The following is a 15,136-nucleotide window of genomic DNA, read 5'->3' as shown; positions in this document are numbered from 1 at the left end:
TTTCTCAATGTGTGTGTACCAAAAGGGCACCTTGATGTTGCCTTTGGACTCACTTGGCGGTCCGCAAAAGAGGATTTGTCAAATAGGTTGGCATGTGGCCAATTTCTATTGGTTGGTATACTGATAGGTCAGATCCATCTTGCTCGCCGCCAGATCTCAGAAAATCAATGGTGGGCATTATCTCGCTATGGGAAGCTACAAGGATATTAACCATAGTGACATAGTGCCTCGACCACATGTGGCACAGATGACCTAATGGGCCTATCCTTCTCTAAAGTAATATTATGGATTGTCCTCGATGGCAATTATCAGGAGGGTCATAGTACAATGGTGATATTTCATTGGTCCATTCAACCAACTCAGTAAGGAAATTGATGGTAGGCGCTATCTCACTATGGAAAGCTGCGAGGATATTACCCATAGTGACATAGCACCATTATGCCATGTGGATCAGTGGGGCCAGGTCTTGCCAAGATGAGGATGCCAAGTTCTGCTAGGTGGTTGCCAAGTGTTTCGTGGGCCCAGAGGTTTTAAGGAGATAGCACAATAATATGACGAGTCTTCATGATCATCAGATCAATCTAGATCCATAGTGGGTGCTATCTCACTATGGGAAATTGCTCAGAGGATACGCATAGCGACATAGTACCTAGGTGACATGTGTCCTAGTGGATCTGGTGGAGGCAATAATGGTTAGCGGTTGGCAGTTAATGTGACTATCTAGGTCAGGGTTGCAAGGTGGCACAGTTAGTAAAGAAAGATTGGTCAACCTCGGGAAGACCTTGTGGGTGGCAAAGAGAAATGAACTGATTGGTCCACGTGGCTTGCTTTGCTTACAGTGTTTGGCTGACTCACTAACTCTACTAATTCATGCACCAAAAAATGATGAGAAATTGAGGTTTTACACGAATCTGATCTTCATGATCAATTCCAACCACCAGAAGTGAATGTGAAGCATGTAGAGACACTCTACCACCCTAATCTAATTTGTCTATTTGGTCAAAGCATAGTTATAGCGCCGCCTCTATCTTTTTGAGGCCCTATTTTAGTTAAAAATCAAATTTCATGGTACCAAAAAAGCTATATTCAGATCAAATTTTCTCCATGATTGTTCTCTGCAAGACTTAATGGTAGGTTGTTGTGAAGTAATTACAGTTGGAGGACACCCCAGTTATGCCTGAGCTATAAAGGAAAAATTTTATGAATTTTGTAGGGTCGACCTTTCTCTATTTTCTCTATTACTACTCTGCAGATTCTCAGTGTAAATTCCCTTGTGCCTCTGAACTACATGATTTTCTATCTTATCTCCTTCAACCATTGGTATGAAAGTGCAAGAACTCCTTGCCTCTTACTAGTGTCTTGTAGAGATCTATGATCTGCATGACTGTATCTCCTTGTCCTATGAATGATAATATAAGCAAATCTTTCTTTCCTTGTGTCATTCATCTTGGTCTTCTAATCTGCATGTGATTATTAAATTAAAGCAAGTCTAAATGTGTATATCCTTAGTTTCATTCTAGTTCAATAGTGTATATATGGGCAGAGATTGGTCTGAACACTCTATTTTGGTGCATCACCTCTTTAGATTAGATTAGGTAGATTTTTTTTCATGCTCTCTTTCTCCCTTTTTCTCTCCAAGAGTAGTTAGGTGCATCCTGATAGTAAGAGGAAGCTGGCCTTTTCTGGAGACTCAACCTCACAGTTCAAGTCCCACAGCTTGGAGGTTGTATCCATGTTTCACTAGGTTGTCCTCATGCATAGGCTTTGGACAAGGGTGGAAACCTAAGTGACAACAAGCTACACCACTAAAAAATTTAGAAAATTCTACCCAATTTCAAAAAAAAATTGTACCTCATTTGGAATCCAGATGTCCAAGTTATGGCCTCCTAAAGTTGGACTGCTAAAACCAAAATCAATCTAGAGAGGGGTTGCATCAGTGAATGATGGAGTTAAATTTGGCAGTCATACAGCTATCACAACATTGTAATTTTCCTAGAAATGGCATCCAAATGGGAATCAAATTTAAATTGAAGAAAGTGATAATGTCAACGAAAATTAGACCCCCTCCTAACATGGTAGTATGGTTTTCAAAAGTGTCGGTATGGTCGTACAAAAATTTACTAAAAAAATTTGACGTGGCTACTAATGTGTCGATCAAGTCAGATGATGACTAGGCTTGCTGACTGGGATGGGCTAGGTGTTGCGCAGGGTTTATGTGTCCACATGGGCATAGGAGATTGGTTCCCATGGATCGTTGCATGGCTGTAGTAGAAAACCATCAATTGTTGCATGTATAGTGCTTTGACTATGTGCATAGGCAAGAAGAACACTAGATTTATTTGTCATTTGCTGAGTTTTGAGAAAAGCGGGGGTGAGGAAATGCTAAGTGCAATGAAATATTCATCAAGGATTCTGGGTCGCATCAAATTTTGATTATGCAACACCGGACTGTGTGAAATAGTCCCACATTGGTGGGATTTGCACTATATGCACTCTTTAAATGTCTCAATGCTCAAAGTTCTTGGTAAAATAGCCCATAGATCATTGCATGGCATGGTCCTGTCACTAGGTTAGTACTCTCGACGGAAGTGATGTTAAGTGGGTTGCTTGCTGATTTGTTTTTTAGGGGCATTCTAGATTTTGGCTAGTGGAATGTCTAGTACGAATAATGGACTATTGTAGCCACTGATTTGATTGCCAAATTTGTCTACCAAATCAATAAAATAAATCCCTATGATTTATCAAAGTAAAATCCCACCAAAATATAGATAGCCGAGCTGGGGTGTCACTGCCTAGTTCGGTCAAAAAAAATTTCTCTGGGAATAAATTCAAAAAATAATTCTAAAAAATACCCAAATTGGAAAATAAATGAAGAGATGAAAATAAATATTCAGATCTAAAAAAAAACTAATCAAATCAATAAAATGATCATACCCAAACTGCAAATTGGGGCCTCCAGGTTCTGATTTGCAAAATTTTTTTGCCTCATGATCAACTTTCACCCAACATAGGCAAATTTATAGTCAATCTTCACTGAATTGACACTCTGGACACAATGGTGAGGTTAGATCTAGCTCTAGACGCTCCCAATTTCTATGAATCCTCCAAATTTGTGTCAAGGTGCTGAAGTATGAACGATCTTGAATGGCTATGTGTAGAGAATCTCCCTCAGCTCTGATACTATGTAAGAATTTGGCTCAGGCCAGAATTCACCCAAGAACTAAAGAAGTCAACACAAGCACATAATAGACCAAAATAGACAAAGTATGATCAAAATGATGATATTCATTCAATATGCTAGCTTGAGAGTACCCTAGGATTGCCTATCTATAAAGGCCTTAGGAGAGCTTCTAAAATGCATAGAAGTTAGCATCATGATAAATCATACAACTAGGCACATGTCCACCAGATATGGGTTATCCTCCATTAAGCATGGGATTATGTGTGATGATGTGAGGATAAGCCTACAATGGTGTAGCACACAAATCAGTGGTGTAGACAACATGTGCTAAATGAGGAGTGCGAATAATTATGTTTTCATCATGACAAGTCAGTGAATAATGCATATTCTTATGTTGTAAACACCATGTGCATAATTAGAGTTGTGTAACTCAATGAGAGTACACAAACTCCTAAGTGTCTCACCTAAAATAAATAATTAAATAATGAAAAATAATTAAATAATGCATTAACCTAAGTAAACTTAAGTAAGTGTAATAAGTAAATACTTATTTACACCAACACTAGTTACCACTGAAGTGAGTCCTAATACAATTCTTAGTAATATGTCCATATTCTTGATAGTAGTGATAGCTATATCTTATATTGTAATCCCAATCATAAGAGTTTCCATAGCTTCTTACCTTTGTTGGCTTGTTTGATGACCACATGGACTTAGATCTGCATTCAAAGGCTCTATGTCCATACTTTTGATAGTTGTAGAAATATCCTTCAAATTTTTGTTTATGCATGGTCCTAGTCCTACATTCATGTGCCTGATGACCTTTCTTATTGCAGTTATGACAATGAACCATGTTTGTAGGCTTGACATTATAATTTTTATTGTTGCTCCTACACACATTAGCAATATGTCCTTTCTTTCCACAACTATGACAAGTAGGTTTGGAATTCTTACCTCTATTGTTCCTTTCTTCAGCAACTTTGGATGATTCTCCTTCTTCAGTGCCTGCGTAGCCCAATCCTAATGTATCTTTATTAGATCTAGGGAATCTCAATAATTGCTCAAAGTATTTGATGGCTTCATTTGGATTGTTGAAACTTTTAACAAATTCATTTTCTCTTTTCAAGTTATTCTACAGTCGTTCATTTTGCATCTTCAATGTAGTTATCTCAATGTCCTTAACATTCAACTCATGATGAGCATTCATCACTTAGCTCAAGATATCAAATTGCATGTTTGAGATCCTAGTTAGCTCTATTAACTTCTCTTCCAACCTATTTTCTAGAATTTTTTTGTCTTCTTCAATCATTGCTTTGTCTTCCATGGCTTTCTTCTTTTTTTCAGTCACCTCACATAGTAGTATAGCTTGTGATTCTTGCTCCAACTTGAGATTTCTAATTTCTTCAGCTTGGATTCTATTCTTCTCCATTGGATCTACAACTACTACATCAAATTTACTGGAGTTACCATCTGCAAATAGCTTTTTGCTATCAATCTCTTTGTATTGTGTGTCATTTTTTGCTATAGCAATCTCTTTCCTTCTCTTCAAGAAACTCTTCAAAGAATCTCTAGCTTCATTAAGTTGATGTAGTATAAGATGTATTTCAATCTCCTAGTTCTCAATAGTCTTTCCTAGCTTATAGACTTCTATTTCAAGATCTTTCCTCTAAGCTACAAAGATTCTCTTTCAGAGAACTTGGCTTTGATACCAATTCTTAGAATTACAAGTGGGAAAGATAAACTTCTGAGATGTAGAGGGCATTGGTGAATCAGGAGTTTCAACTTGGACCTATAAAACTTTCACCATTCATTAGCTGCATTTAATATATAAACTAAAATAACATGTAAAGTAAATGCATCTAAAACATGTGAGTAATCAAACACACATAACACTAGACATGGTCACCCAAAAACCCTCCAAATGAGAAGGTAAAACTCGGGTGGGGATGACACCCACAAATATCCACTACTACAGCAATAAAGTGTAGCTAATTAAGGTTACAATGATTTGACCATGAGTCATGATCTACCCTATGAAAGACCTACAAAGACTATTAAGTCCCACCTTGTTAGAGGATTTCAACACCCTGTTAGAAGTGTTCCTGATTAAAGGACTTTAGGTCACTCACTTGGAATGCCACCCTGTTAAAGGATTTGGTAAAGCCTATTAGGACTACTTTGCCTAGGAAATTTAATTGAAATCACCTGTCAAAATGTCTCAACATAGATCTTGCATTTGGCACTTGCTTTCCTGATAACAAATCACATCTATCCAATCTCTGATTAATCCATCATGATCTGATGTATCAATGTTGTATCTTCTATCCTCTATTCTTCACTTAACTAATTCTGCAATTCATTCTTACTACTAAGTCACCTTGAATACTCTGCAAACTATCTTTTTTGCTCCTCCAATTCGATCATTCACCCATTTATAATGCTCTCAACTCTCTTAAAATGTAGGGCTTTATCCTCCTTAAGAAGACTGAGGTGGCTTAGGGTTAGGCATGAATCTATGACTGAGATTCATCTATTTTTCCACTTAAACCTTCCCGTTATTTTGATTGGTTGCATGTAATTACATAGGGAATCTGCATGTAGATTCTTCCATATCTCTAAAGATCAAAAACTATCCTTAGGTTAGCTTAAAAATGGTTTACAAAGTTGTTTTTGCCTTTACAAAAAAATATGTCTAATTTGTGTTACTTAGCATATGTAGTTACTGATGCTTGGAATACACTATTTTGACTTAGCACCTAAATTGTTTGGCATCTACTATTTACTCAACACTTGAATCACTCAAAATGGTCTATTTGCTTGGCACTTGAGTGACTCAGCACATGAGTGACTCAGTATTCATTGCAACAAGGCATGATCTTATATTTACATGTTGTACTCAACATGCATTACTAGTTTGGCATGAACTAAATAAATGACTTAAGTGTGTTGACAGTCAATTGTCAAAACCAATCTGAGATGAATAGAATTCCCTATAATAACAATGCTAACATGCTAATATGATAACTCTAAATATGCCTATAGTGTAGATGCATCAAACTTGGGTCTTTTTACTCATGAGTTTTCCTCCTATTTATAGGATTTTGGAAGGGATTGGGATAAAGATTAGGATTTCATTTTTTATTGGAGAGTAATGGTGAAACTATAAATATCTCATAAGCACCAAGAGGAAGAGTCCAACAAACTTAGTTTGTGAGGATAAAAGATGATTTTTCCAATTCTTTTAAAAATTTTAAAAAGAGGTTTTTCACTTTTCAAGGGATAAATGGATTTTTTTGATTTATTAAATATTTTGTTTATTTTCAACTCTTGTCTTTTCCTTTTATCTTTTTGTATTTCATTTTATGATTTCATGAATTGCTTTTCCTCTTTTTAAAGCGATTTAAGTCCTTTTTGATTTGATAGGTGATTTGATTGGTTGATGAATTAATGTAATGATTGATTTGAAATTCAATTATTTTCCTCTAGTTTTATCCTTAATTTGTGTTGTTTGATCAAATTTTGTGTTGGTTTAGGTCTTTGCCAGTTTTTAGGTGTCTACAGTTACATGTGAAGCATTTTCCTTCAAACGTAGTTTCCTCTATACATTCACTTGCTTTATGTCCATGCTTGTTACAACTATAATATTTACCATTAAAATTTGACTTTCCATTGCTCCAAAATTTGTTTGATGTATGCCCTCAGTTTCCACAATGATTACATCTATACATTTTGATCTTTTGATATCCTTATTGTGATGATTCTCCTTGTTTAGTGTAGCCCAATCCTGCTTTCTCTTTGTGTCTTTTTTGAGATAGTTCAACCAACTAATCCATGCATTCTTGTAATCGCATCATTCTTTCATTGGTTTCTTTTTCTTCTCTAAGATCATTTTTTATTCTATCATCTTCTGTCCTTAAATTGATGACTTCTTTATTTGCACTATTCAGCTAATTTATCATATATGCTTGATGTAGAGAGAGTTCATGGATTTCATTGTCCTTTTCTTCTAGTTAGGTGTTGAGTAATATTTTGTCTTTTTTGAGATAGTTCAACCAACTAATCCATCCATCTTGTAATCGCATCATTCTTTCATTGGTTTCTTTTTCTTCTCTAAGATCATTTTTTATTCTATCATCTTCTGTCCTTAAATTGATGACTTCTTTATTTGCACTATTCAGCTAATTTATCATATATGCTTGATGTAGAGAGAGTTCATGGATTTCATTGTCCTTTTCTTCTAGTTAGGTGTTGAGTAATATTTTGTCTTGATCTACCATCTCTTTTTCATTTTCAGATTTTTTCTTTTGTTCCATAACTTCACATATCCTAACTAATTGAGTTTCATGTCCCCTTTTAAATCTTTTGACTTCTTCCAGAATGAGGTTCCTTCTAAGTAGATCTTCTATAGCTACATTTTCTTCATCTAAAATTATTTCTCTATAAATATCTTCAATTCTTTCTTCTATGTAATGATTGTCATTCATATGTACAACTAACTCTTTTCTCCTTTTTAGGGAGTGAGAGAGTTGATTTTTCAGTTTCTTGATTTGTTCCATGGCTAGGCATAGATCCAATTTTTCATTCTCTATGCTTTCTTTAGCTTGTACCCTTTCATTTTTTTTGATCATTTCTCTCAAACTATTAAACTTCTAATAAGAGAACCTTTCTTTGATACCAATTCATGGAAATGTAATAATGACTGAGTGACTGAGAAGGGGGGGTTGAGTCAGGAACCACTTTAAAAATTATTTCACTTAAGCCCACTTTATTTATTATTTAATCTAGTTACATGCATGGAACATAAAGAAATAAAGTAATAACACCATAACACTTTGACACAAAATTGGTAACCTTTAAACCCTCCAAGCATAAGGTAAAAATGGGGTGGGGATGACACCCACAATTCTTGACTACTACAATAATAAAGTTGGTGTGTTAAGGTGAACAATTGATCACTTCTGGCGATCTACTCAATTAAGATTATGTATGACTATTAGGTCCACCTTATGAAAGGATTTATACAATACAATAAAGTATGTACCCAGTTAACATATTTTGCAAGGACTATTAGGTCCACCCTGTTAGAGGATTTGACTAATACACCTATTAGGATGAATTTGTTGATTGATCTTTATTGTGCAACTTGATTTGTTGAATAAGATCCTTTGGTGTAAACTGACCACTTGACTATGGTAGATGAGTCTTTTCCTTTCATGTATACTACTTATAGCCTTTTAACTACTCTATTCTTTCATATTTTCTTCTATGCAATGTTCTTTGATTAAATGTTATTGTTTAGACAATAAAAATAACTTATATTTATGTCCATCCAATATAATTACATTAAAAAGTCAGTTACATAATAGTTTCAAACAATAATTTACCAAGTCGGCTCAATGCTAATACTCAGTTCCAATTATCCACTTGGGTGTTATGTTTACACATAGGAAATAGAGTGGAACTCAATAGTTGTGGCATTTTCTTAACACTACACACTTGGTTCACATTGATCACTCAGTCAGTGAAGATGACATGGTTAACACTGGTATCTTGGTAGATACTATTTGAAATCAAATGCTCAATTGACACTACAAATTAGTAGATATTGTCAACTCAGTTGGCACTACTCACTACTTTCTCAATTAACATGGTTTAATTAGTTCTTCTTGATAATAGTATAACCATACAAAATGATTAAGTGTTTTAGCACTAATTGATAATATGCCTTTTCATAATGTCTACAAGGTGATGCAGTGATGGAAAGATGAAGGAGGAGCATAGATATATTGTCAAAGCCAGACTCGCCCATGCCCTAGGCTTCCCAAAGGTTTTTAAAGTTGTATTTTATGAGATTGAGTTATGGTTTGAGGGTAGACCAGTAGAGACAAAAAATTGAATAGTACACTAGGTGACTGGTTACCCTACAATAGAAAAATTGAAAATAATAAGATGCCAATGTAAAGATGTGATTAATGCTAATATAGTTTCAGTGTAGAACAAGCATGGAATTACAATTTTCACTATTTAGGATGCTTAGAAAAAAATATTTTTTAGGGTAATAGCTCACAAGTTCTACCAATTATTTCAGCTAGACAAAGTTCCATGTGTTGCAGTTGGCTTTTAATGGAAAATTGCCAAGAAAGGTCATGCATATGACCTAGATGAGCTGCAATAGAAATGAGTAGAATAAAATTTGAAGAGCATCAGGAAGGTGAAGAATACTATGTATAAGTTTGGTTCTTCATTAGTTTGCATATCTTTCTATGTGAAAATTTATTTTCCAACCAAAGGCAATGTTACATGGAGCAAGAAGAACTCGGTCACCCATTAGATTAATGACTTTATAAATCAATTAGGAGATAATTTTGAGACTACTTTGATGAATATAAGAAGAAAATGAAAAATAGTTCAAGGATCTCAAAGTCATTACTTGACAAGTACTATGAAAGCATTTATTTTCTAGTAGATATAGATCATACCTACATCCAATTTGTTATACCTAAAATTGCATGGCTCAAGTCACTAGGTTGTGAGATCAACATTGATGAAGCAGTTGTAGTAATCACAACATTACTAGATGAACTTATATATAAATAAGTCAATCCAATTAACACATATAAAAATGAAAAGGTTGAAATCATGATGGAAAAAAAGGTTCCTAAGCTAAACAAGAAGAGAAAAGCAATGAACAAGAACCTATAGAGAGTTTCTGGTGAATTTTCCAAGAAGAAGGCACCACTGCATATCACTAAAGGTAAAGTAGAAGATATATATATATTGATGAAGAAGAAGGATGAGGATATGAACAAGAAAGAAATAAAGAAGAAGAGGCCTAAGACAAATGAAAAGAGGTAGTTGTGGCTGAGCCATAGATAAGAAAAGGAAAGAAAATGGATTCTTAGCCTAACCCTGAAATACAGAGAGTGACACATAGTGAACTAAGAAAATTTATAATGGATTTGTCAAGATATAGAGAAAGGGAGTAGTAAAGGTTACAAGACCTAATCAAGCCAATAGTGCAATAAAGAGGAAGCATAATCTAGAAGGGGCTGAGCCAAGCAAAATAGTAAAGAAGTTAAAGAGAAGGATTATAGTTGATAAATAAAATGATGATAAGGACATAAAAAAAATCTAAGGATACAAGCCAGTTTAGATTTGTGTATATAAGAAGCCCCAAATAATTGATGACGTATGTGAAAATATTAGGGCAAATTGCAGGACTATCAAGATTTCATATTTTTAAGTATGATAAATTGAACAATAATGATAAGAACAAAGTGGAACTAGAAATGTTAGATATGATAGAAAATTTTAAGTATACACCATTAGATTTAGGAAACATGATACCCATTGAGCTCTATGGTAGAGTAGATGGAAAATGGAAATAAGAACTAACAACTGAGAGGCAAATCACAGAGAGCACACTTACCCAAGTCATCTCTGAATTGAATAAGAAACAAATTGCAAAAACCATGAAAGAATTGAATAATAAATTTGTACCTAAGAGGAGGGCTTTCCTAATTTTAAAGAACAAAATTAAACCTATTGTAAAGGCAAGAAAAATGATATGGATGAAAATAAATGGGCTAATTCCTGATGATGTACACAAGAATGAGGAAGAAAAAGATGAATAGAAATATGTGGAGTTAGATAACACTGAAGATATTTATGATGGCCAAGAAAATCTTGTTGATAAATTTCATAATTTGGTGCAATTGAGTGAAGGGGAAAAAAATACACTATTCATTGATGATGAATTAGATAAGAGTCATGAAAACCCTATACAGACCGAGTTGGTATATATGCCAGCTTGTGAGAAGTAGATGGACCCCAATCCTGTGATTATGCAAGTCAAAGAGTGTCTAAAGGTCAATGCACATGATTCAACACAATATGTAAAAACTATACATGTTATCCCTATTGTTCTAGTTGTTGCAATAATTCAAGAACAAGGACAAGGAGATATAAGTGGGATCCATGCCAAGCAACATAAAGTGTTGGCCAATGAAGAGAAACGTGTCCAAGTACAAGAAAGTATAAGAACAATAGAATATTGCCAATGAGGGAAATGTAAATAAAAATATTACAGAAGAGATGAATAAAAATATCTAGAATGATCAAGTGGATCAATCTAATAAAGGAGAGAGAACAATTTCCTCAAGACCTCATATTGAGGGAGTAAAGGAGGTTGAGCAATCAAGTTCTATAGGTGAAATCACTATGAATGTTGAGAATGAAAATGAGAATGCACTTGAGAAACATGTGACTACAACTTAGAGTTAAACAATAATTATAGAAAATACAAAGACCAAGGAGACACCTAGACTGGGCATTACTACACATACTACATGTATACAATTGACTATGTTGAGCTCCAACACCCTAGTCTAAAAGGGGAAAGGTGCAAGAGAACCTAGACTAACTTCTAATCCTATTTCCTCATTTTAGTATTTGTCTTGTACTAACCTTATCTAAGTTAGTTTGGTGTGTTTGGACATTATAAGGTCATGTAAGTTTTCTTCTAGATGGATTTGACTAGGCTCAATCCATTTTAGATGTTTTTGGTTGCCTTTGTGTTTAGGTTCTTAGGAAGCAAGAATAGGGTTATGGGTCTTATACCCTAGAAGTTTGTGGAAATTTTGGATTTGAGCTTATTAGGTCATCTATGATGTTTTTACACCTTTTTGCATAGGTTGGAGGTCATATGTTGTCATTTGGTACAAAGTTGGGAATGTTGTAAGAAAGATATAAATTGTTACAAAAGTTGTCAATTAGGTCAAAGGGATCCAAATAATATGATTTGATGCTCTAAATGCTAAGTCATGCTTAGGCATTAAAAAGAGGTCATAGTGGACCTATTTTGAAGTTTCCAAGGGTTAAATGTAAAAGTTTCTAGGAGATGCAAAAAGTTATGAGCAATTTTCAAAAATTGCATGACAACATTGTGAAAAGAAAGTTGTATGTCATGAGGAAGGAGTTTATATCTAGGATAATTATCTAAAACCTCTAATGAAACATATAAAACCATGAAGGAGACCCATTCAAAGATTTGGAAGTTGTAATAAGTGGATTTTGAAAAGTTAAAGGCATGAACTATTCTTCAAAATTGACAGTTTCAAAATTTTTGATTGGTCGAGTAATTTAATGGATTGAAAAAATTATGTTTGTGTTGGATCCTTATATTTTATGTTATTAAAATTGACTTTTTATTATATTTCAAGTTGGTAGGAGATCACTTTTTTACAGTTTGAAAAACATTTGCAAATAGGTAGTCTGTTATTCTCATTTTGGCAATTTTGGGAGAAATGGGTCCCCCATGAACCCTAACCATGAAATCATAATGGTCTTGAGAGATGTGCAAGTGCAATAATTTTATGGTGTACATAAAAAAGGAGAGGTCTAGAAAATCCTATTTTCTATTTTTCAAGTGATTCCCTAGGAAAGCTTTCAATGCATGACTAAGTGATCACAGTGCTTACAAGTTGGTTTTAATAGATTGAATAAGATAGAAAGTTTAATCTAGGAGTCAAAGAAAGAGGGGAGATTTATGAGGAATCTATGTGTGGAAGGAGGATTTTCCAAGACAATAGTTTCTAAAGATTTCATCGAAAAAACCTAGTATGTGCTAATATGAAACCTTTAAAACCCTTAAATGTAAACATAAATTTAGCATTTTGGTGTACATACAAGTTGAGAATTAGAAATATCTGAAATATTCAAGTAATTCCAAAAGGGTATCCATATTGGAAATTAGTTTTCTACCCTATTAAGGTAAATTTGGAGTTATAGTTCAAAAACCAAGTTTGCATGTCTAATTCAACTAGGCCTAATTAGGATAGTTTTGCCAAGCTTAAAAGAATTGACATTGAAACCTATATATTTTGAGACCACGAGAATAGGGGAAGTACAAAATCCCTCAAGTTGAATCCCTCGCTCCAAGTTGAAGGTAGAATGATCATTTTTGGTGAAATTGTGGGTTTCGAGAATAAGTTGGAATGTCTCCATGATGGATGGAAGTTGTAAAAACATTGGTGTAGTTGGATAGGGAAGATTGGAGGATATTATAAAAATTATATTGAGCTTAGGGTTACAAAGGGGAACCCTACTAGCTTAGAAGATAAGCCTAGGTGAGTCCTTAGTGAAGAAAATGGCTAGAATAAATCTAGTATATCAAGGAAGAGGATAAAGAAAAAGAAATTCGAATCTCTAGTGGGAATTCTAGGTAAGCATGCCACCTTAGATGAAGTTATTGAGATCCCTAATTGGGACACACAAAATTTGACTCTTGATTAGTTGAAAACATTAACAAATCTATTTGCAAGGAAGACCAAGCAAGAGAAAATAAGGAGAGAATGTCAACATAGGCATGTATTGTGTGAAATCAAGGAGATATTTTTGGAAACTATTGATGTTGAGAACCTAAATGAACAGGCTCCAATCATTGAATAGTTGGTTCAGATTATGGAAAAGTTGAAGCACCTTGACATTAATACAATAGATAACCTTATATAGAGGCTAGAGAAAATTTGAGAACAAGGTGATGGAGAAAGTTGCAATAGAGATTGTAGTGAAGAAGGTTGCAATTTTGACCCTTGTAAATGATTTTGAGAAAATTGTTCAAAATATAATACACTATTTATGAAGCTATGTTACATTTCATAATTTACAAAATAAATAAAGATCAGATGGATAGGATTGATTCTTATTTGTAGTAGAGTGGAGATACACATAATTTGGATCCAAGTACAAAGTTGAGGTTTTTGCAAGGCAAGCAATCTGAGTTGCTATGGGAAAAGAGAAAAATAAGGGTTGAGATTATCAAAAATCAATATTTTTGACACCTCATTTGGAGGTCATGCAAAGGCATTTACAAACTACTAAGGATCTGAATTAGACTATTTAGAATTTATCCATTACAAACAATTTGGTATATTTATTAGCAAGATTAGAAATTGAATGCCATATTCTTGAAATACTAAAGAAAAATTGGGATACTACAATGGATCTCATCATGCAATGGCATAAACCTTTTTTGACTAAGTATGGTTTACTTCCTAGTCCCTAGCTTACTCTTAGAAGGAAATCATGAAAAAAAGGGGAAAATGTACTGGGTCAAAGATAAAAAGAAGGTAAAATTTTGTATACCAAGGAAAAGAGTCATGTATATAATTATCAAGCTAAGGTATGGAGTATACCCAAAGGAAAAGTTTTATTTTAGAAGTCTAGAAGTTTTGTTATGAGCATTTCTTATTATGATAAGTGTTTTTTCCACTAATGCCAAAGGGGGAGGTTGTTGACACTAAAGAAAATCATAGTATTGTCACTTAGTGTAAAATAATTAGTCATTAACTAGGCAATCTTGGTCTGTCATCACTGCAATAGAGCCACTATATAGGTTGAACAATTAAGTAGCAAAGTGAACAAAGTCTATTAATGCCGAGGTAAATATAATTTCCAAGCACACACATGTGCCACTAAGCATTTCAATAGTTTCCAAGAGATTCAGGAGGAAACATGCACTGAGAAATCAAGAAGGTAAAATTAGTTATAGTTGAGTCAAGTTCATGTCAAGGGACAACATGTTAGAACAAGTAGAGTTGAGTTCAAGAAGTTATATGAGATGAGTAACATAGTTTGATGTATTTGATTTTGGAATGACACAAACTCATAGTTAAACCATTTTTCTAAGTTGGAAGTGTGTTTATATGATTGGGGAGTCAATGATAGAGATAATTACACCTATAATTGTGGATCATTAATCCCTATGTTGCCTAATTATCCAATTAGAAAAAGTGATTATAAAAAAAGAATAAGTTGAGATCATTGATTAAGATCTAGAAGCTTCATTAGATAGCTATTTAAGGAGGGTTTAAGCCTTGATTTCATGTTGTTGAAGTGTTTCTATAGTTGCAAGAGAGAGGATTGCATAGTTAAAGGTAATTCAAAGGTTAAATA

This window comes from Cupressus sempervirens, chromosome 2, assembly GCF_028749045.1.
Source record: "Cupressus sempervirens isolate cs-2001-9-10 chromosome 2, ASM2874904v1, whole genome shotgun sequence".
In the NCBI taxonomy this organism is placed as follows: Eukaryota; Viridiplantae; Streptophyta; class Pinopsida; order Cupressales; family Cupressaceae; genus Cupressus; species Cupressus sempervirens.
Note: the sequence above shows the minus strand (reverse complement) of the source record.